The sequence below is a fragment of the Mirounga angustirostris genome, unplaced genomic scaffold (genome assembly GCF_029215605.1).
Source record: "Mirounga angustirostris isolate CCGP_5_RB_7025 unplaced genomic scaffold, mMirAng1.0.hap1 SCAF_9, whole genome shotgun sequence".
In the NCBI taxonomy this organism is placed as follows: Eukaryota; Metazoa; Chordata; class Mammalia; order Carnivora; family Phocidae; genus Mirounga; species Mirounga angustirostris.
Window position 1 is genome coordinate 99,821,678 of NW_026991717.1, and position 24,136 is coordinate 99,845,813.

At 40.6% G+C, this 24,136-nt stretch overlaps 2 long non-coding RNA genes across 13 annotated transcripts in view; one reads left to right on the forward strand and one right to left on the reverse strand.

The window, feature by feature from the left end:
* The window catches only part of LOC129046542 (uncharacterized), a 90,757-nt gene that overhangs the window by 59,120 nt on the left and 7,501 nt on the right, over positions 1–24,136 (forward strand). The window contains exons 4-7 of one of the 12 annotated variants that reach the window (XR_010405183.1): positions 3,316–3,505; positions 4,865–4,901; positions 11,776–11,819; positions 18,228–22,293. This is a non-coding gene — a long non-coding RNA (uncharacterized LOC129046542). Of the gene's footprint in view, positions 1–3,315; positions 9,150–11,775; positions 13,249–18,227; positions 22,294–24,136 lie in introns of those variants that run through there. The other 11 variants (XR_010405180.1, XR_010405179.1, XR_010405182.1 and 8 more) reach the window with 11 other exon arrangements.
* LOC123861606 (uncharacterized) overlaps positions 1–24,136 on the reverse strand; it is a 149,374-nt gene that overhangs the window by 42,737 nt on the left and 82,501 nt on the right. The gene's annotated exons all lie outside the window — the stretch shown is intronic.

The following is a 24,136-nucleotide window of genomic DNA, read 5'->3' on the forward strand; positions in this document are numbered from 1 at the left end:
AGCTTAATAACCAAGAGAGAGAAACATGTTTTGTTTTATTTCCCAAATATCTCCAGGAGAAAGTCCCAGGAAAGAATAATCTATTGATCAGACTTGATCATGTACCCATCCCTATACCAATGAGTACGGCCTATGGGATGGGTTCTCTGATTTATGGGAGCAGTGTGGGTGATGTTTCCACTTCTATAGCTGGAGTAGGGGGTACAGTCAGGCCTATGAAACCCATATGGAATGGGCTGCTCATAGGAAAGAAGGGTTTTGTGTTCTGAAAAGGTGGGGACACAGTGCTAGAAAGATCACAAACAGAAGGCCACTACAATAGATCTCCTTTGACGTTGCACATCAAGCATAGATGGTAGCTATCTGGAATGATGAGATCTAATAAAAAGGATTCGGAGCTATGTGAAGGCTCACTAAGAATGAGTATGAAGATTGATTAGCAATGTGTGCAGTGGACACTGTAGTGGACAATAGAGATATGCAAACCATATAGTTGCTATCCCTTCCTAGTGTGAAATCATGATTTAGTTCCTACTAAGTACGGTCAATTCAACCACGAACCCTTTAGAATATCACAGGGATAGGCCCTTCTTTTGAAAATTTCCATGTATTCCTGCTTATAAAGCTACCTAAATTCTTAGAGATGGGAACCCCTCCATGATGGAAATTTTTACATTTTATTTGAAGTCATGTTGGCCTTTAGGACACAAAAAATGATCCTAGCTATCAAGGGTTTTTAATAAAGAATGTGTATCAGAATCACGTAGGCAGTTATTTTTAAATATATATGTCTAGCCTCTATCCCCAAACTTTCTGGTCCAATAGGTCTTGGTAAGATCCTAGAATAGTGAAATATGACTATTATATATGAAAGTTATACAGGCTCATAGAAAAAACAAACAAAACAGGACAGAGAGATACAACATGAAAAATAGAAAGTCCCCTCCCTCTCAAGGAGGGATTTAGGTGGGGAATGGGGAAAGACGAAATTCTCTTTCATCGTATATAAATGTCTATATTGTTTGAAATGCTTTTTTACAACAAGCCTGAATCAGTTTTGTATTTTATAAGCTTGATAATCTAAAACACTTATCTCAATCAGAAACTACAATGTCCATGCCAGCCAAATTGTCTTCACTGAGACTATTCTAGTTGTAGGTAACAAAAACAGCATAAAATACTTTTAAAAGTTCTTTTTGAGACAATACCCTTTTCTTACTCCCCTGAGGTAATCCTGTGGACAGTTTATAGAAAGAATATATAAACATATACATATAAGTATACATATATAAGTAAATATACATATAAGTATATATACATATAAGTATATATCTATATCCCACCTGACGATTATAAGTATATATCTATATCATAAGTATATCTAAGTATACTTACAAGCATACATATAGGTATATATCTATACATATAAATATATATCTATATCATAAAGGAGTCACAAACCCATAAGTATATGCATATCTCTCCTTTTATTATTATTGTAAACATGATAGAATTATGCTATCATGCATATTCTGTTCCTACAATTTGATTTATTTACTTAATTATTTTGGCCTCTTTCTCACAAGATCTACCTATACAAAATCTGCCTCCTTTTAGTGACTTCATAATATTCCAAGTTTTTCCCCATATACTAATATGCTTCAGCACACATTCTTTTAAATATATATCTGGGGATGCCTGGGTGGCTCAGTCGGTTGAGCGGCTGCCTTCGGCTCAGGTCATGATCCCAGGGTCCTGGGATCGAGTCCCACATCGGGCTCCTTGCTCGGTGGGGAGCCTGCTTCTTCCTCTGCCTGCCTCTCCCCCTGCTTGTGTTCTGTCTCTCTGACAAATAAATAAATTAAATAAATAAATATATATATATATATATCTGGGCAGCTATGCAAGTACAGCTATGGAATATATTCCTACTTAAGGCATATTAGTATATATATATATATTTAAATGATGAACACTATTGAATTGCCCTCCAAGAAATCACACCAATTTAGAGACCCACCCAAACTATATGACAATATCTGTCTTCCCTACTCTCAGATGGCAAGTCAAAGCTTCCCAGATTACCTTGAAATATATCGCTGATTAAGAACCACTGTGCTTGAAGGCTGTTACTTAAAAAAAAAAAAAAAAAAAAACCTGTAATTTGTTTTTAGAATTGTTTTAAATCTTAAGACACTTCTTGTAATAAGAAGTCATACGTAGAATGACTAAGTTCTAGGAATCATATCCATCTGGATCTCTTTATACACTATAACTGGTATTAAAAGCTAGGGGCCTGTGAGACTTTGGATGAAGATTGCAAGACCTTGCTTGTGTCACCTGCATCAGGATTTCTGGCCATAGAAGCCACACAGAGATGCAATTTAGTGACTGCAAGATGAATCTTTTCTGTCCATCTGGACTTTTCTCTGGCCTGGGAGCCACAGTGTGATTCTGACTGCTCAGTGATGGCACAGGCAAGGCTGAGCACACTCAGAGGAACAAAGCATCTAGAACTTTCTTGAAAGCAATTTCCACAAGAATAAAGCACAGCTCTAGGAATTTTAGACACACATGCACACATGTGCACACACACATACACACACACCCCACACAAAAACCTTATGTGGAGAGACACAATGTTGTATATTCTTAATCTTGCTGAGATTTAGCAATTGATGAGGGAAAGTGGGAACTTTCTCAAGGTTGCGTTAGGGTACCTGAACTATATTTATGGCATTGAATCGGTCAACTACTAATCTATGGGACTAAAGAAAGAGAGTATGATAAATAAAGTGCCCAGATAATCTTTTTTTAAAGATTTTATTTATTTATTTGACAGAGAGACACAGCAAGAGAGGGAACACAAGCAGGGGGAGTGGGAGAGGGAGAAGCAGGCTTCCCGCTGAGCAGGGAGCCTGATGCGGGGCTCAATCCCAGGACCCTGAGATCATGACCTGAGCTGAAGGCAGATGCTTAACGACTGAGCCACCAGGCACCCCAGTACCCAGATGATCTTAAGCACTTATTTCAGTCAGTAACTAGAATGCCCATCCCAACCAAATGGTGTTCACTGAGGCTGTTTAGGTGGCTGGTGACAAAAGAACAGTCTAAGCTAGCTTAACACGCAAAGAAAACAAGATGTGGGTAAATGACTATTAGGATACAGAGTTTCTCACAAACACCTAAGGCAGAAATTTTGAAAGGGACTAGAACCAAGACTTGAGAAGCTCCACTGTGTCCTAAGCAGTATGTGCCTCCACCTCTCACCTCTTCCTCGCTTACCCTTTTTTATCTCCTCTGTTCTTTCTGCAGGGCAGCACTCCATGCCTTTTCCAACCCTTGTGGTGAGACAGACACTTCACTGCTCTTGAACTTCCATCAACTCAGTTCCAATGACATGCTCTATCTACTGGGCTATCTCAGAGTCTAATTTTCAAATTCCCCGAGAGAATCCAACTGGCCCAGCTTGGCTCAGGTGTCCATTCAACCTTGGCCAGAGAAGGTGGGTTTGTGTAACAACAGAATAGCAGCTGAAGTTTATTGGGTGCTAACTACACTTTATAAGCTTTACCTTTATATAGCCTTCAGAGCCCTCCTTTATCAGGACCTTGGAACAGTTTTCAGAAAAAGAGGATAATTGTGAGTTGTGTGGATGTCCTAAAAGATGTCTGTGACTCAAATCTTTCCCTCAGAGCCTGCGAAAATTCTGTGCAGAGAGAAAAACATGCACATGAAAATCTAACTTGAGCCTTAAAACTCAGTCCAGTAATGCTGCAACGGGCCTAAGTGCAGGACTTCAAGGGTCTAAAATAACTGAGTTCCAATTCTAACTCCAAGTTTACTAGCTGTGTAGCTTGGACGAGTCCCTCTACCTCTCTGCTCAATTCCCTTTTCTTTCTGTGAAATTGTGAAAATAACACATACTGCATGACACAGCGTGCACGAAGTGACTTGAGTACTGTTACCCATGAAGCACTTAAAACAGTAACAAGTATTTATGCATGCTTCCTCTGTGACAAGGTAATGTCCAAAAGAGACGCACACCAACAGGAAGGGAAAGATGGAGAAGCAAAACGTCTGCTTGCCCTAATGAGCATTATCATTATATATAATATCATTATGTAGTAACGAGAGATAATAGTTATCAATTATTGTGTATACTGTGATGGGAAATTTTCTCAGTGCTTTACATATATTTATGTATATTAGCTGAGTTACTATTATTGCCTCATTTGGAGGCACAGAGAATTTAAGTAACTTGTCCTAGGTTACACAGCTAGTAAGCTGTAGAAGGAGGACTTGGGACTAGAAGGTCTGGCTCCAGAGCTCACATCTTAAACACTACTCTGTACGGCCTTCAGCCCAACTGTATCATAGGCTATCCTGCCACATGTGTTCCTGAACCAGAGAGGTGTCTGTGGATATACCAGCACAGAGAGAAGACAGTTTACCTTCAAGTTTTCAAACTTGCTAGAATCCCCTCTTGTTTATTCCACATGCCCTCTTTAATGAGGTTACCTCATCAGAATTAATGGATTGTTACTCTTCTTGATCGGTGGTGTAAACTGTAAACTCTGAGATAGTCTGCCTACCACACTTAGTTTTAGCTTTGGAAGGTTTACTTGCAAAAGCTCTTAGAAGCACCCATGAATAAACAAGAGCGAAAAGTTATACTAAGGATAGACATTTTTGTTTGCACTTTTTTCCAAATCTATCCAAACAACTGGATTCAAAAGCTTTCTCTGACACCATAGGCAAATGCTTCTTCCCCAGGCACAGACAGCCTGTCAGAGACAACACAGACCCACTGCTGTGGTTATTGCCGAAATTTATAAGTGATGCAAGGTTTTATTTTTGCCAGGTTCTACCTTAAAAGAGTCCCAGAGAGCAAGACACTGGTAAGTGGTAGTGAAGGCTGATGACTTCTAAAAGAATTAGAGGACATACATGTAGCAGATGCCATTGGTCAGGTGGCCCAACTCCCACTCTCAAACCCACCTCTTTGGTAGAGGCTAGAAAAGCCAAATATTTGCTTTCCTGCTCTTCAGCTAGGGTTGGCTATGTGAAACAGTTTTAGCTCCAATGAGGTATAAGTGGAATTCTTCAGGGGCTTCTGGCAAATCTTTGCTTTCTTGATACAAAGGATAGATGTCACTAGCACCACCCTTCTGCCACTGCCTTCTTCTGGCCTTTGCTACAGACTAGCACCTAGAGCTACGGCAGCCATCTTGCAATCACAAGAGATGGGCCCACAGAATTGAAGAAATACTAGCTCTGGTGTTTTTTTGTTCTGTTTTGTTTTTGAGCTATTAGCAACCACCAACAGCAACCTCCAGGATGCCGGTTATATTAGTAAAATAGTTTGAGTCACTCTTAGTAAGGGTTTCTATGGATGCCAAAAGCATTCTCATTGATACACTATGACAATAAGATATTTTAGCCCATTTATTGCCTTTTAATTTACACCTATCCATCTATTCCTCAGAAATCCCCCAGAAGTTGGGTTAAAGAGCATTACTTAATCAAATCACTGAAATGATTCATGGGGCACAGATAATCAAAATGATTTCTCTTTATAGTTTATCCCCTAATCATAATAACTACTTTAAGACCAGTATCATATTGTTAATAGTATGGTGGTATAGTGTGTTATTAACCAAACTTATTGTTAATCAGTCTAATACACACATGGAGTCCAAAAAAATGTATAAAACCATTTTTTACTCTTGGCTTCAGTTACATATTTCAACTTTATAGAGTTCACCGTCAAGAGAAATGGCTGTAGTCATTTGTTCTACCTCACCCTTCTTCAGCTCTCAAATAGAGCCTCCCAAATGTGCCCTAAAGATCACCCATGTGGCCACCCCCTCATAGGCACTAGGAAATCAAGCTTCTCCTTCTTGGACACTCTTCTCTCCTCCCCCACACCTAGAGATGGGCATAGGGATGCATGGGAGCAGAATGAGCCCCATTAACTAATACCACTGAGTACATAACAGGCACTCAAATGCTTACTAAATGAATAAATTAAAAAGGAGTATCCACCTTAAGTAGGTGTTTCCAGAGAGGCCTTTTAGAAGGTGTGGTCTGCCTTAGTCAGTTTGGGTGACTACAACAAAATACCATAAACGAGAGGCTTATAAAGAACAGAAATTGTTTTTCCCAGTCTGGAGACTGGGAAGTCCAAGATCATGGCACTGGCAGATCCAGTGTCTGGATCTCATGGACCATTGCCTTCTCACTGTACAAAAGGGACAAGGGAGCTCTCTGGGGCCTCTTTTATAAGGGCACGAATCCCATTCATGAAGGCTCTATTTTCATGACCTAATCACCTCCCAAAGGGGATCCCTCCCAAAGGTTCACCTTGGGGATTTGGATTTTAACATATGGATTTCGAGAGGACACAAACATTCAGTCCAAGCATGGTCTAAGCAGACTTAAGCATCATTTGTGACTCGGCCAAGTGGAGAAGTGATAGGGAGAGCAAGCCAGAAAGAACCCACAGCATGAAATGAGGTGCTTTACAAGAATACAAGAGTGGTGCCCTGGGAGAAGTAGAAATAATTTCATGCTGCAGAAGTGTGGAGTGTGAAGCAGAGAAGTTGGCAGGGATTGAATCAGCATGGCTCTTGGCGATGGAGAAATGTTTGAAGGGTTTTTAAGAAGGAAATAAGCATTGCTTTGGATTTCAGAAAAATCACTTTGGGGACAGTTAGGGGGTGAATTCAAAACAAGAGACTAGATTCAAGGAAGAGAGGCTTATTACGAGTTCCTGGAGAAATAAGAGGCCATGAGGTTCAAACGAGTTAATCCATTTGCAAATATACTAAGCACAAATTTCAACATTTCAAAGTACTCCACTGTGTTGAATTCAAGTCAACCACGTGCTGAGTTGTGTACCAGCCAGACAGTGTAAAGAAAGGCTAACCCTAAGACCCTCATACTCTCACTGAAATGGAGGTGGCAACAAAGATTAGGCTACCTGCCTGGTGTTGAGGGGAGGGCACTTGGCACTTGCCCAACTGTTCATCCCTTACAGTTCTGACAATCACTGTGTAGCCCCAAAGGTGAGAGCCATAATCAAGGTCATACGGTGACCAGCTTAAAATAGTCTCTGGCTCCTCCTGGACCCAATTTCATGCCCTAAATTCCAGATGACAAAACCTGCTGCATAAAAATAGTTCAATTAAAATCTAAAATAAAACGGTCACTTGTTCTTAAAAACAAAGCAAGCACAGTTTTTCAGCAAAATGTCATGAACCTGGATAAAACTGTAATTTGGGAAGTTGTAAAAATATGGCTACAGCATCCCGCTGGCCAACGCCTGTCACATGACCATGAATGTCGGGCACCGCCCTGGGGCTCCACCTTGCCTGGTTCGTGCGAGGCTATGTGAGGGTGAAGCTGGAGTGGGAGGTCAGCTACACAAGATGGTCCATTTAACAGCTGATCTGCTGGGACTGGTGCCTAAGAAGCTAATTTCTAGCTTTGAGATGGTTTCTGGTAATTGTAGGTAATTTAAAATATAATTTCAATTTAGTTGGAAAAAAAACTCTGTTTGCAGTGTTTATGCTCATCACTCTAATTTAAGGTCTAGAATGTGGGATGGACTGCGTTTCAATACACGCCCATTTTGCATCTTCCTGATTTTACCACCAGTGATTATAAAAACAGCCTCAGCAAACCTCAGTCTGCATTGCAAGACAGATGCTGCAAAGCTCAGATATAAAGTTTCACATTACTGGAAGGTTAACTGTTGTGCATGTAAATGATTATCAGATAGATGAAGAAAACCACAAGGCTCCAAAATGCAAAAGCCCTCAAAAAAATCCAGCTTGCCCATGTTTATAATAAGGCCACTTTATTATTTTTTTTTCAAAGAAGGATGACTATGGCTGAGCTCAGTGTGGTCTGCATGCAAGCTTAATGGAGGAATAATTACACAAGGCTGCTTGTGAGTGGGCCAAGAGAGCTTCCCTCTGGGTTGTGTGTTACAAACTGCTCCACACTGAGCCCCGACCATCTACAACTTTGCAAGGTTCAGAGATTTCTTACCACAGCAAGATCGAGTGCTTTAAATGTACGGGTTTGGGGTGCCTGGGTGGCTTAGTCTGTTAAGCGTCTGCCTTCGGCTCAGGTCATGATCCCAGGATCCTGGGATCTAGTTCCACACTGGGCTCCTCGCTCAGCGGGGAGCCTGCTTCTCCCTCTGCCACTCCCCCTGCTTGTGATCTCTCTCTCTCTGTGTCAAATAAATGAATAAAAGTCTAAAATAAATAAATGTACAGGTTTATTTTAAGTGAAGAAGAAATTTAAGGATATATTGTATGTGGTTTTATAGAGATTTTTAAAAAATTGTCTAAAATGTGAATAGGAGAGCTACTCAATGCCAGGCACTGTGGCAATTATTTATTTATTTATTTATTTATTTATTTATTTATTTATTTATTTAAGATTTTATTTATTTATTTAGAAAGAGACAGAGCAAGAGAGGGAACACAAGCAGGGGGAGTGGGAGAGGGAGAAGTAGGCTTCTCCCATAGCAGGGAACCTGATGCGGGGCTCGATCCCAGGACCCCGGGATCATGACCTGAGCCGAAGGCAGACGTGTAAGGACTGAGTGTGGCAATTATTTAGAATCCAAAGAACTATCATGAGCCAAATGTGCCAGTGTTGCTCACCTAGGGCACATGCAGCCAAATAACTAAGAAAATAGCTGAAATGAGCACTTGATCTAATAACTTTACACACAGTCTCCCATCTACCAGCTTGCCAAACTCTCTAGAATAAAGCTCAGGGCAGATGACAATGACACTGTGTTAACACTGGCTTTGGAAATCACACTCTGAGTCTGAAAACTGAGGGTCAGGGGTCAGAATTTGCTTGTTGCTAGTATCCAAAACCTGCCTTCAAAAACAGACCCAAACTAATGTCACCAAGCAATCACCAAGCAATACCATTTAGATCATGAAGATTGCCAAGAAAGCTTTCAAATGGAGCTTAAAAGTTTAACGACTGGGAAAACAAAATGTGTTCTATGGTAGCAGACCCAAATTAATCTGGCTTTGCCAATAATGACTCAGCAAACAAACAAACAAGCTTTTTTTTTTAAAAAAAAAAAAGATAATTAAAAGTTATTACATGTACTTGATTTAAAAACAAAAACAAATTCAAATATTACCAAGGTGAAAATTAAGTTTGTCTTCAACCTCAAACCTTTAGTCCCCCTCAGTCTTCTTCCCTTGAGGTAGCCCCTACTATCAGTTTTCTTGTGTGCTATAGTCTATGTATATCTAAATCTGTGTATTTATGTCACATACACACAGAGGCAGCTCCAGAATTTCTATATAGGAGGGGCTTAGGAGCTGCAATCTGAGTGGATGGGGGTAAACTGCAGAAAGCTACATTTGCCTGGTATTTTACAGAAGAAGGAACATATAAATTTGAGCACCAGTAGAACGAAGCACAACAATGAATTATAAACCACTGGAAAAAATGAGAATTCATGAGTCCATACTAATAACAAATAAATAGTAAATAACAAATAAATGGGGGAGGGGCACCCTGGGCTACAGTGAAATACAATGACTGACGGTGAATGAAGTCGTACTGGAGCTGGAGGACCATTATTTTGCAACTGTGAAAATAAAGATTGGATCAGACAGGACTCATCAATGCACGCTACATCCAGGAGGAAATTTTGATGAGGACCAGGATATTTGTATCATCTTAAAGTGCCTCCCCAGGAACACTTATTAATTGCAAAAGTGTGGGTTGGGGGGAAGAGTAGTTACATAATGGAGAATTTGGACAACACCTTGACCAAGTCATCGAAATTAACATTGCCGGTGAGAATGGACATGATACCTGGAAGGACATAATATCCCCTATGCAGTACTCTGGCCTAGAATACATAATATCAATCTAATCACAAGGAAACATCAAGCAAACCTAAAATGAGGACTATTCTATTTTTAAAAAGTGGGGGCAGGAGTAAAAGAGGAGAGGGATGGTGGTGAGGATTATATTCTTCAAAAATGCTAATGTCGTAAAAGACAAAGGAAGACTACGAAAATGTTCCAGATTAAAGGAGGCTAAGGAGGTATGACAACCAAATGCAATACCAGACCCTAGACCTGATTCTGTACTGGAAGGAAAAAAAATGTTGTAAAAAAGATTATTAAACCAACCAACAGAATTGGAATTCAAACCATAGAGGAGAAGAAAAGCCTGTTGAAGGTTTGATACTGCTGTTTCTATCAAACCCCAGACCCACCAGCACCACCCTCACTTAGAGAGCTCCTTAAAGAGCACTTGAAGCTTCTGCCCACAAAGCTCCTTCTTTGTCCAGGGAACCAGGAGGTGACAAAGCTCCAAGGAAGGGTAGGTTGTTTCTGCAGCAGGAATGAGAGGCCATTTTAAGTTTTGCCTCAGGAACTGGAATTTTATACTATGTCAATGATACAGGCCCAAGATTGAGGATCTCGTAGAAACTGCACCACAAATTCCCTTCTGGTCCCCTCAGACCAGCTTGTGCTAAGCTCACTTAAAACTTCCTCTTACCTTAGGTTCATTTAAAAGTCAAACAAATTCCATTTAAGAATAGTGTATGGCAACTGTGGCTAATAATTGCTTGGGAAATAAAAATGAATGAATGAATGAATGAATGAATGAATGAATGAATGAATGAATGCAGAAATAAACAATGAAGGCATGTGAGGAACGCTCTGATAATGAAGACTGCTTGCATGACTTACGTAGAGAAAACAAAAAGAAAGTATGTTTTCCTGTGAGCTGTGTAAGTAATGTAGTCATTTCCCTGTATTTGCTTCCAGATGTAAACGCTTCTGTAGTTGAACCAATATTAAGTCTGGGAATACAAAACAGAGTAAAAAGGAGAAAAATTCCTTAAAGGGACACATGGAAACACAATGTGCTCATTGCCAGACTTCTCATAAGGTAGACAAAAATGGGAAATTAAACATAGCGTAAGAAAACTGTAATAACTTTACACTCAAATAAAACCTTGAGATAAATGTGTGTGTGAGGAGTAGGGGGAAGAAACTGACAAGGATTAAGTGAAAAAATAAACATCTGAGCAAAGCAGAATCTGTAATTCACCCTGACAGAGAAAGGAAACTGAATCAAAACTCATCAGGCCCCTGAATGCAAGAAGCCAGGGTGTGGATACGGGGCTGCTGGTGCTAGGTGAGCATCCGTGACCAGGTTTCTCTTGGCTCTAGAGTGGTGGGAGTTAATATAGCCCACTGATTTGGGAGATGTGGAAATTTGCTCCAAAAGCAAGAAAAAGTTCAAGGAATTAATGTTCCTAAAAAAATAAATGAAACAACAACAACAACAACAAAAACAAAAACCAAGCATCTAAAATGTCCGTGCACCTAGAGAAAATCATCCTGCAGTGCTTATTGGCCATACTGAACACCCAGCAACCTTTCCCATTTTTCCACTTCTCCTTCTAATGCAGCACTTTGATTTTGCACTGGAGAAATGATCCTTCCCCCACAGAATGCATTGTGTTGGGTCGGCCAGGTTGTGTACTTCAGGCACCTGGCATGCAGTAGTGGAGATCAAGAGCTGTATCTGTGAATGAATGAATGAATGAATGATCCCAGCCCTCCTCTAGCCAGGCAGTGAGACACTTTTCTCCCTGAGATTGGGTCTTAAGTGACACGTCACAGACTAAGAAAATTCCAGAAGCCAATTCATCCTAACAGAGATGTTCTAACAAGACCATCCGTTTTTGTTTCCTAGACCCTGGGATTCCTGTACCATGATTCCTGTCCTTTCAAAGCCAGGTGCCTAAGCTTTCTGTTTTATTCTAAGAACTGTCATATATCCTTCCAGTAAACTCTCCCTCTGCTTAAGTTATCCAAAGCTCATTTCTGCTGCTTATGAACAAAGAACCATGACAGACACACATTTCCCAGCTTGCCCCTATGGAGTACACCAATTATTATCCCCAAATATGGTCTTGGTAATAAGAAGGTTAGGGGAAGTTTATGGATTTTTCTTTCTGTTTTTGTTTCCATGTGTCTAGTTGATTTCACCAAGTACACTTACAAGCAGGAACCTGAGGACTTGAAATAAAAATTTCAGTTCTTTGCATTCCCCTGCAGGAACTCTTTATTATTGTGTCTAAAAGTATCTGTTGTTCAGTAGATGTTAGTCAGAGTTACATGTATTTGTGTTAAGAAACCACTTATTTCTAGATTAATTTCAGAGGGTGTATTTGCAATTTACCAATTTCCAAAGCCCCACCTACCACAAATTTCCTCTGATTTTCACATCCACTCAGGAATAGCTTGAAGCAAGAACAAGGTATCACTTTTGCTGTTAAAGTTTCAACTTTCCAAGTTTGCCTAGCTATGAAAAGAACAAATTTAAACAAATCCTAGCATCATCCCTTTTCAAAAATACAGTTTAAATACCCAGTTTTATTTAGCAGCCTAGTTATTTTTATTGAAGAGACTAGAGGAAATGGTTATTGCTATCTTGCTTTAAAGTAATTATTTTTTAAGTAATTAAAAAATATCCATTGATCATTTTTATTGTGTTGGCCATGATTTTGATACCTAGTATAGTTCTGAGCACCTAACAGATGTTTAAGAAATAGTAGTCAAATTCATGAACAAATGGATACTTTGTTTTTAATTGTGGGACAATTTTGGTTTGATGCATCACTAAGAGTTGGTTAAAGTATCTATTGCATAGCCATTTTTAAGTCAGTGGACACAAATGTCACAGCAACTGGCTATTTTTGATAGTTCCACAAGCTCTGCAAAAGTTTTAGAGCCCTAAAATGGTCCCATTATAGAAAGAAAGCCTACAGTGCTGCCTGGGATGACCCTGTGGTCAGATTAATACTCTGGAGACCCCCCCACCCCAGGCACTCCACCTTTGCCCTCATATCAAGCTATAAAGTTAGACTTTATCTGAAACCACATCTTATTGGCTCCTTCCCTTCCCCTATCCTGTTTCCCTCATTACCTTATAGATGCTTCCCAAAGAGCAGCCCAATCCCTATCTCAGGCTCTGCTTCTAGTGAACCCAACCTAAGACAGAAAATATGCTGCTATCTAAATGGAAATATTATGCAACAATACCTATAAACTTCCTCACCAATCACCAATGAAATTTGAAAGTTTACTAATGTGTGGATGACTGCAAAGGATATATCATCATTGTACAGAATCAGCACAGATAAATGACAACTATAATTTATTGAGGGCCTTCTATGAAGACATTATATCTCCTTGAATTCTTTTCACAATTTTCTTAGATAGGCATTACCACACATACTTCCAAAATAAAAAAGTTCAGAATCAACAACATCAAATAGCCCATCCAAAGTCAGATAACGACTACATGACAGTTTATTTTTAGCATTTCCTAAAAAGTCTCATAGGTTGATTGTAATGTTCTAAAATACTCTGAAAGAAAATGGCAATGTCCCTCTCACTTTCCATTCTTCAAAAGTTGTGGGATAAAGCCCAAGTGGTCTCTTCAGAAATAACTGATATGTTTTAAGGCTTACTCATGAGATCCAAAGCAGATTTTTTTTCAAAAAACAAAAACGAAAAAACAACTAGTCTTCTCATATCACCTCTTTTGTTAATCATAAAAAATAAACCAACCAACCTCCCAATAGCCAAAAGGAAGGGGTGACGGTTGTTAAAAACAGCATTTTAGTTTTAGAACTTGAAAATGAGAGCAGGTAAAGAGCATGTGACTCACTGTCAACCAGAAATACCAAAAAGCCTTTGTTAGGGAACTGGATGAAGCAATCACAAGCATCTTCACAGGCTGTCAACCTCAGATATCCATCTTCCCTTGAAAAGCTTGTGTGCTCTGTCATCAGTGAGGTTATCTCAACCTTTTCTGAGCCTATTTTTACTTTCAGCCTGGCTTACCTCTTAGGATAATCATCTCCTAAGTTCACTTCCCATCAAGAAAAGCAACACTACACTAATGCAACCCTAAAAAAGCTAAGACAAACATGGTTCAGTCCTCAAATAGGTCAGATTTTAAAAAGGACAGTCTAAAAGGTCAAAACTAATGATGAAAGAAATTCATACGCTAAGTGAAATAAGCCAGACACAGAAGGACAAATACTATATGGTTCCACTTGTATGAGGTACCTAGAATAATCAAATTCATAGAGACAGAAAGGAAAATAGTGGTTGCAAGGCGCTGCTGGGGAGAAGGGGGAAAGGAAAGTTATTTAATGGGTCAAGTTTCAGTTTGGGATAATGAGAAAGTTCTGGAAGCGATAGTGGTGAAGGGTGCACAATGCAAATATACTTAATGCCATTAAACAGTAAACTTATTTAAAAAGATTAATAGGATAAATTTTATCGTATGTATATTTCACCTCAATTATTTTTTAAAAAAGAAATTCTCATTCTTACTGTATTTTCTCTAATCCTCTCCCAAGCTTTCTCAAAACCCATACTCACCAACATCACTCTCTTCCAAATCTACCCCAAAACTTCTTAAAACTCCACTCTGGCCATTAGTTTTATCCCCCTTCTCCCCTCCTTTTCCTCATGAGTCATTTAAGCACACGAGAGATCAAACCCCTCATCCTGGGGTAGGGGAAGGAGAAATCATGAGCCAGCAACTCTTCTGCGGCAAGCAGGAGAAGGGAAAAGGCTAGAATAGAAGTAATCACCTGTCGTAATTTTAATTTCATCACACACATTTTATCCTTAAGCTTTCTTGAGCTTCCAGTGCCTCTAATTATCTGAGATTTGATGAACAAATCTGTATTTTCCACTGACATACATGATTTCACAGTCTTCAGATCATGCCTCAGCCCCATGTTTATCATGTGTTTATACACTGGTTAGAGGTTTTAGAGCAAGGAGTTCTCAACTTCCAAGACAGAATCACCTAGGGAGCTAAAAGTCTTGATGCCCAGGCTGCAGCCCACAACAGCTAAATCAGTGAGAGCTAGGGGTGGGGACCAAGGCAACTGTATTCTTTTTTTTTTTAACTTCCAATGTGCAGCTAAGTGTGACAAGCAATGTTTTAGAGAAGGTGCTTCTCAAACATTAATGGATATACCAATTACATAGAGAACTTGTCAAAAGATCTGATGCTGATTCTGATTTGAGAGGTCTGCAGGAAGCCCCAGGATGCTGCATTTCTAATAGCAGGGTAATGCTGAATCAGCTGTTCCTGGACTCCGCCTTGAGTAGCAAGGCTTTAGGGAACAAGAGCCTTTCAGGTTTCCTTTCTTAGCAGAACACTTATTATATACATGGCCAGCAAAGACAGGCACAGCTGGGCCTCCCAGCAGGATGGGTCTGGAAGGTCGCTGGAGACAAGCTGCGGTGGCACAGGGACTAGGGCAGACCCTTGACTGCAGGTGCTCATGGCCTTGCCCTTGGGGGACCGCAGCTACTCCGCTTCTAGGCTGGTCTATGGGCCGGCCCACTCAGCCCTTTCTAACTTCAGGATCTTTAACAAGTCACTCAATTCCCTAAGCCTCAATGTCCTTATGTGTAAAACAGGAATAACAGTGTCAACTACTGGACTCTATGAGGCTACATGAGGACTAAAGGAGATAATCAGGTACACACTGGTATGTCTGCCATGAAACATGCCTGTCTTTATTTCTGTCCCTGCTGCCAACAAAGAGCCAACTTGCTATTCTCTCTTTCCCTTTTGTGTCTAGACATCTGATATGTACAGGGTGTTCATTGTAGCCCCTGTCGCTGGAGGACAGGGACCATCTGTGTATCTTGGTTCTGAACAGGAGAAGCAAAGCCCCCAGAGACATATATTTTTGTGCAGATGGCATAACCAAAATACTGATAAGATTTTGCTCTTTGAGTACTGTTTTTGGTTTTTTACTAATTTTGTGTTCAGAAATGCTACCCTAAAAATGACAAAGATAGTCTCTCAGAGTTCAGAACTTGGTAATGGGATACTAGCTAACATTGAGTGCTTCTGACAGACTAACACTGTTCTAAGAACTTTATGAGACTTAACTCATTTGATCTTCACCACAACACTGACACAGGGATTATTATGCCCATTTGGCAAATGAGGAGACTAAGGCTTCAAGAGTTTAAACCATGGTCACATCACACAGCTAGTAAATGGCAGAACAAGGGTTCAAGCTCCAGAGGCTTTCTCCAGAGTCCGCCCAGACCTGTGGTGGGGCAACCTGTCCATCAACATCTCTCTGTCTTGGTTTTTGCAAAGATGCCTGACATAAGGCATTTTCAGATGTGATATTCTTACATATATACCATGGAGATATATACAATATATCCCACCTTCTGGCAGGAACCTAAAAGGATACTAAGAAATAAACTTGCATTCCTCCAGTTTATGCCAAAATGCAAATGAACCTTTCACAAACTTCAGTATTATTATTTGCAACTTAACCTATTTTAAAATGGCTGTTCTCTTGCATATGTGTGTCTCAGTCACTTGTTTTTGTCGCCTCACATCTGAAACTCCTTCCTGTCTTTGGGAAGGATCTACCATGTGACTTCCTGAATTCCCTGATTCTTGCTTTCTGCTTCTTCTCGTCAGCCTGGGTATGGACATGTGAGCCAGACTTTACCCAGTCAGACAGTCCTGTCTGGAACTCGAATACAAAGACATAAGGAGAGCAGGAGATTCATCCTAGAGCCAGAGGAGAGGGGAGCATGGCCAGTGGCACCAGCGTCAGGAAGGGACGGCAGCTATGGATTACATCTCAGACTGTTGCTGAGCATGATTTCGGCCGAGGCTCCCGCTGCGATGCTGCCTGATTGTTAGTTTCCCAGGGTTGCCATAACAAAGTACCACAAACTGGGGAGCGTGAAACGACAGAAATTGTTTCTCTCACAGTTCTAGAGTCTAGAAGTCTGAAATCGAGGCCTTGGCAGGGCCATGTTCTCTCTGCAAGCTCTAGGGAAGGATCCTTCCTGGCCTCTCCTAACTTTCAGTGGTTGCGGGCAATCCTTGGTGTTCCTTGGCTGGTAGGCAGCATCTCTCCAATCTCTGCCTCCATCTTCACATGGCCTTGCTTGGGTCTTCTCCTATGTCTGTGTGTATAAAGCTCCTGTTCCTTTCTCTTACAAAAATGCCCGTCACTGCATTAGGGGTTACCCTCATCCAATATGACAATATTTTAACTTGATTCTATCTAAAACCCTATTTCCAAATAAGGTCATCTTCACAGGTACTGGGGATTAGGACTTCAACGTATCTTTTGGGGGGACACGATTCAACTCACAACATCTGTACTCCTGCTAATTTCCTGGGCCTGGATCTCTGGCCATCCCAGTGATCTTGTGGTCAATCCAATATTTTCTTATAAGTTCTTTTCCAACTTAAATTAGCAAAATTAGTTTTGCTGCTTGCAACTTTAAACCTTAACCTGTCTTCTCTCTACCTCTATTTCCTTGATTTTCCACCTGAGAATCTCCATTCAGAGGTCACTAGGGATGAGCAGAACAGTGACTTTATGATGGCAAAGGCCAATCTGCTTTAAGGACAAGGCTAAGATTCCCATTCCAGTCTCTGGATCAAGGAGGCTGAGGAGATGGCGGCCCAGGCCAATGTTAAAGGAAGGACTCAGACTGAGCAGTCCCAACCTCATGACAGAAATGCATGTAGAACCTACTGATTTCCTAAGCTGTGAGTTTGTTCTCAGGCTGGATCTTACTTAGGAGCAGAATTTGAGTAATCTTTGCCTTTGGCCAGTGGATGGTGTGAGGCCTGTTTTGGTGGCAAAGGACCACACTGCTTGCATCAGATCCCATAGATGTTGCCCTAGTCTGTATAATTTTCATCAAGTCATGACAGCAGCACCAAAGGGGCTAACTAGCATTTCAATTGTGTTTGGTCTAAAGTTTCTAAAACCTCATCAATGCTATTAAAAACAATAACATTATGCCAGAAAGAGTTGCAGAGGAAACAAAACATTATGGGATTCTAAGAAACATGGTAATCAAAGACAGCTGAGTCTAAAAAGACAAATCCATGTCAATGACTTCAAGGAAATAAAAATACATTTAAAATGTTTGAGTAAATCAACTTCACAGTTGGCCATTAGGAGAAGAGTAGCAATGCTAGTTTTTTATTTGCCCTATTTTGCTTCCTTTTTTGACCCGCCTCTTGCCAACTTCATGGAATTATGGTAAGGCTAGGGACCACATAAGGTTGGAATTGCCTGAAGCTATCTTTGCCATTATTTGCAGAGAGCCTGTTTGAGAATGAAGCCAACCCAAGAAAGAAGAATCCAAAGATACATACAAAGTTATTATTTTATTTGATTCCCACAATCCAGCTGTATCTAAAAATACCCATTAAACTTCCAACTTATTTGAACCAATAAATCCCCTTTTTTGTTTCTTTGTTCAAGTTAGTTTGAATTAGAGACCTAACCTTACAAATAAATGACAATGTAATATCAAGTGCACATATCTGCTTTGACCTAATTTCCTTGGATTGCTGTTGTCCAGGGAATGTTGTGTTGAATGGACCACATATTTCAACTGGGATGGTGGTTCCTGAATTTTTGTCATCTGGCATGCTACTGAGAACATGTGCACACAACACACACACATAAGCTAACAGAGAAGCATTTTCATAAAGCAATCTTCTGACAAGTGCATATCATTGAATTATGATTACACTTATGGCATGGCCAAATAAATCAACTAACCTGAGTAAAGAAGTCTTCTCTTCCACCTGATGCAAGCCTTGCCCATCACTATCTTACCATATCAAATGAACAAAATGACAACTTACTTCCCTGAGTTTCAACATTTCCATGTTTCCTAAGCTGTGCCATTTCACACTAGACATAGTCACAGATGATGTATGGGTAGTGTGGCTCCCAAATCGGCTAAGCCCCTAGACCTCCTTTCCTGTGTCTCCCAATTCAATTTCTCCAAAACCCATGGTCCTGGCTTGTAAATTCTCATCCATTCACACATTTACTCAACAAATTGGTATCGGGTACTCACTATGTGCCAAGCCCAGGTATAAGCACTGAGGACTCGGCAATGAACAGAGAGAATAAACTTCTTCTCTTATAAGGCTTCCACTCTAGTGAGGGGAGACAGACAATAGAAACATTTAAGGTAGATCTACGTCAGGTGATGAGCAAATGTTATGGTGAAAGATTAAAGGTAAAATGGACAGGTGTGCAGGGCAGATATGGTGAAATAGTGAGCCTTGTGGTCATCTGTGGAAAGAGCATGCCAAACCAAGGGAATGGCATGTGGACAAGGCACTGAAGCAGGAACAGGTAGGAAGCCAATGTGGCTGAGGTGAAGAGAATGAGGGGCAGTGTGGTAGGAGATGAGGTGAGAGAAGTATAAATCGGGGAAGGTGTTGATGGAGAAAATTTAGAGACTTCCCAGGCCATCATAAGAACTTTGGATTTTATTATGAGCCAGATAAGAAACCCCTGGGTGGTTGTGAGCAAAAGAGTCACATAATCTGACTTAAAGTTTTAAAGACTATTCTGCCTGCTGTGAGGAGAATATAATTGGTGGTAAGAACAGAAGCAAGGACCAATAAGGGAGACCATGAAAACAGGAGTGGAAGTCTGAGAAATGACTGAACTCTGGATATATTTTGAAGGTAGAACCACCAACATAATGGAATGTAAACAGAAGTTTTCACAAATGTCTGCAAGGCTTTTGGTCTGAGCAACCAGAGAGATGAAGATGTCAGTTACTTTGATGCAGTAACTACATGAGAGGCAGAGATTTAGAAAGGGGGGAGAATCAGGAGTGTGGTTTTAAGTTTAGATGCCTATCAGATACCTATGTAGAAGAGATCATTAGCTATATGAATCTGAGGGTAAGGGGAAAGTTCTGGGCTGGGGACAAATACTTGGGAGTCATCAGAATACAGATGAATTTAAAGTCATGAGGCTAGATGAGATCACCTAGGCAGTGGGTCCATACAGAGTAGAAGAGGTCTAAGGACTAGTCTTGAATAGCCCAATGCTGAGAGGTTGAGGAGATCAGAAGGAACCAACCAGCAGAGGAGAATGAGGTGAGGAGTAGGAAGGCAGGATGAAAACTGAAAGATGTCATGAAATCTAAGTGGGAAAAAAATAACCACCCATTTCAAGGAAAGAAAGAGTGACTAATTGTATCAAATGCTGAGACAGGTCATGTAAAATCAGGACTAATAATTGACTATTGAATATAGCTACACAGAAATCACTAGAGTAGGTTCAAAAAAAGAATAGGAGAGAATAAATTATAAACAGTGAATAGAAACAACTTTTTTGAGGATTTTACTGTATATAACAATAGAGAAATGGAGCAATAGTTGGGAGAAATGTGGGAACAAAAGAGAATTTTCATTGAAGCTGGACAGTATTTCAGTATGTTTGTATGCTATAGAAATGATCCATTAGAGAGGGGAAGATTGATGAAGCAAGTGGGGAGAAGGGACAAGTGCTGGAGTAGCGTTCTTGAGTAGTCAAGAGGAGATGAGGTCTAATGCACAAGCACAGGCATTAGCCTTAGATTAACATACAGATCACTCATCCTCTGTAACAGGAGTGGAGGCAGAGTATAAAGTGAAGATGCAGATAGGTGGGAGGCAATGGAATTTGGTATAAATCCTCTTCTGACTGCTTCTATTTTCTCAAGAAAACAGGATGCATATTCATCAGTTGTGAGTGAGGATGGGGAGAAAGGTTTGGATGGTCTGAAGAAAGCTGAAAAGATGTGAAATGGTTGCCTAGGAAAGTAGGGGCAAGACTGGAATAGAGCAATGCAATTGGACCCCTGTTAGGGCCTACATGAGGTCAGGGGTCATCTTCCTGCTATGTGTTTTGAGCATTGTGGTGACTTGAAGAAGGTGATGTCCACAGGTATTCACAGGAAAGAGGAAAGGGGGGAGAGAAGCAATGTACAGTACTTTTAAAGCAAGCTGAGTTGTTAAGATTTAAGATATAAAAGCAAACACAGCTCCACGGTTCAAATATGAAGTGACTGAAATCTCGGAGACAATTAGATATAATTTGAACATTCTTAGAAATAAAATCAGAGAACTTTAGAACTTTAAATGAAAATAACCCTAGTGATGTTCTTCTCTGAATCCTTCATTTTACATTTGAAAACCAAAGCCCTGGAAAATTAAATCACTTGCCCAAGACGACATAGCTAGTTAATGGCAGAGACAAGTCTAAGTGTCAGTCCTCCTCCATCTTTATCTACTGGCCTTTCCACTTTCATTTACTGGCAGGATACAGTGAAATTTCAGTCTGGTTCCTTTTCTCATTGCACACCCAGGCCCTTCTTTATGTTAATGTTTCCAAGCCCTGTTCCATCATCCCCATCTTCTATACTAAAGCCCCCTTGCTATCTCTTGGAGTCACCCAGCCCCCCCCCAGTGCTTTAGCCAAGTGTGTACTTCACTGAAGCTTTCAAACAGGTGTGTTAGGCTGGTCAAGAGCACAGTCTCTGAAAACTAGGAATTGGGATTCACATGGGAGGAAGAAAGGGGAATCCTAGGATGAGCCTCACTGAAGTCCTGCAACTGATTTTCTTGAACTCACCAGATCCACCATGGTTTTCAGGTGCCAATGATAAGGGTATGGCATTCTCTTAGTCCTGCTTTTCTTCTGTTGAGGCAGGAGCTCAAGAGACTTTTCAAGCTACAAACTGTATGTGTTCACTGGACCAACAAATGCCAAGCTACTTGCATTAAGAAGAAAATGGATCTGAACCAACCAGCTTAGGGATAGCCTACAGGCTGCGTCCCATCTGAATACCATTTGAACATAACTGGTTAAAGTCCTTCCAATGATGGCTTTTGTTATCTATAAAATTAAGACTAAAGCAGAGATCAAGGAATTTCAACTGGAAGCTATATCCTGTCTCCAGTCTCCCATCTTGGTGTAATTTAAGTGAGTTACAGGGCCCTTTAAATTCACTTATTTAAAACAGATACTCATCCCAAGAGGCACTCTATAAACATTTGGCACATCTTGATGAGTACTTCAATTGCCCTTCAAAGGCCGTGGAAACAACCTCAAAACCAATTACTTATGCTCTCCTCCAAGAAGTTCATTAATTGGAACGAGGGCTCTGCTTCTGGCTGAGTGTGTCCTCTCCACTCTTTAATGTCTCACAATTGTCCCTTCTGGGGAACAGTGGTATGGTTCCAGGCAATTCTTTTTGAATTTAGAAATTATTTAAATATAGAGGTAAAGGGCATTGATGGGGACCAGGAGTTAACATATGTTGCAAAGGGATAGGTTATTAAATGTCTTCCCTTCTCCTGATTAAAACAAACAATTAAAAAATGGAAGGAAGCCCACATACCTTGGTATTCCCACATGCTGGATGAAAGATTAGGAATAAAATCCCCTAAATAAACCAAACCTTACAGTGTTCACTTGCATATGCCCATCCACATTACTCTTCCCCATATCTGTTTATCTCCAATATTCTAACTGTTCTCAGACCCCTGACCAATCAGTCAAGAGGTTTGCAACTGTCCACATGTTGGTCTATGTTCTCCCTTTGGCCACTTCTCCTACCACACGAAGTGGATGATATGCTGTACTGCCCAAAGATGTGTTCACTGAGAGAATTTCTCCTCATATATCCACATACCAAACCAACACATCCACAACCAAGCTTGGCTTTTTGTGTCCTTTGTCAGCTGGCCATAAGAGATTATGTATGTGGCCACAGGGGTGAGATGAAGGGAGAAACTATGCAACAGCAGTGGATGACATGGGAGTCTGGGCCACCTGCTCATGCAGTCTATTTGTGCCCACTCTCAAATGTACCACTTTTATCTTATGATGGATTGCTGTTGGGATATCCTAACATACAACCTAGTGGGTCTGACAGAACCCAGGTAATGGTGGACACTTCTGCCAGCCACTCAAGGTTCCATGAGTAGGTGCTCTGTCTCTACCAGAAACCCAAAGTATACCAGGACCTAGTTTTCAATTAATATATAATTCTCCACGGTGGAGGCATGACATTGCTTCAGAACTTGAGGTATTTACATTGTGATTCTCCTATTAGTACCTGCCACAAACTCCACACAACATCACTCCACTCCTTACTGCAGATAATACCACAGGGTCTGCCAAATCATGTGGCCAAATAGGCAGGGCTTGTTTGCACCACAGCTTGGATGTGCTACATATCCATTTCTTGCACTGGGCCCTACTCAAAGATGGAAACCTTTCATGTCACCTTGTTCCCAGTCATGGAATATGCTACCTCCAGAGTCTAAATAGCCTGCCAAGCATTCTTCTTCCTTATTAGCGGTAGGAAGTGAAAAACGCAACAATTTGTCAAGATCGATGGATTCCTGAAAACCCTACTGATATACCAGGCCCCTGAATATTCATGAGGTTTATCTCTTACCCTTTATAGTCTACGCGCCATACACCAAGTGCTTCAACGTATTTGCCACTTCATAATCATCCAGTCTGATTAACACAATGTCAACAATATCATGGAATATCTAGAGAGTCCAGGTCTCTTCATATTATATTACGACAGATGACACAGCCATAGGACAAGACTATAAGTGTATACTATTGTTAATGCTATGTGAATGCAAACTGCTTCTGGTCCTCCTTCCTGATGAAGATGAAACAAATATATCTGCCAGATCAGTGGCTGTATGCCAGGGACTTGAGTCCCTGTTAATCTGTTCTAACAAAGATACCACATCTGGCACAGCAGCTATAATAAGGCCTACTACTTGGTTGAGCTTGTGATAGTTTACCTTTATCTTCCAGGATCAGTCTGGTTTTGTAGGGGCTAAATTGGGAAACTAAAGAACAAAGATATGTAAAGACCATGACCCCTGTATCCTTTAGATCTTTAAGATTGGCACTAATCTCTACTATTCCCTCTGGTATGCAATAGTGTTTTTATTTACTGTCAAGGCTGGGAGCAGGGGTTTCAGAGGTTTCTACTTGGTCTTCCCCCACTGCAGTAGTTCTTACCAGAGGTCAAGGAACCAATATGGGGTTCGGCCAACTACCATGTATGTCCACTCCAATTATGCATTGAGCGATTAGAGAAATGGCTACCAGGTGAGCCCAAGGTCACAGTGGACCCACTGTGAACCAAATGTGGGCCAGGGCCCCATTGATCAC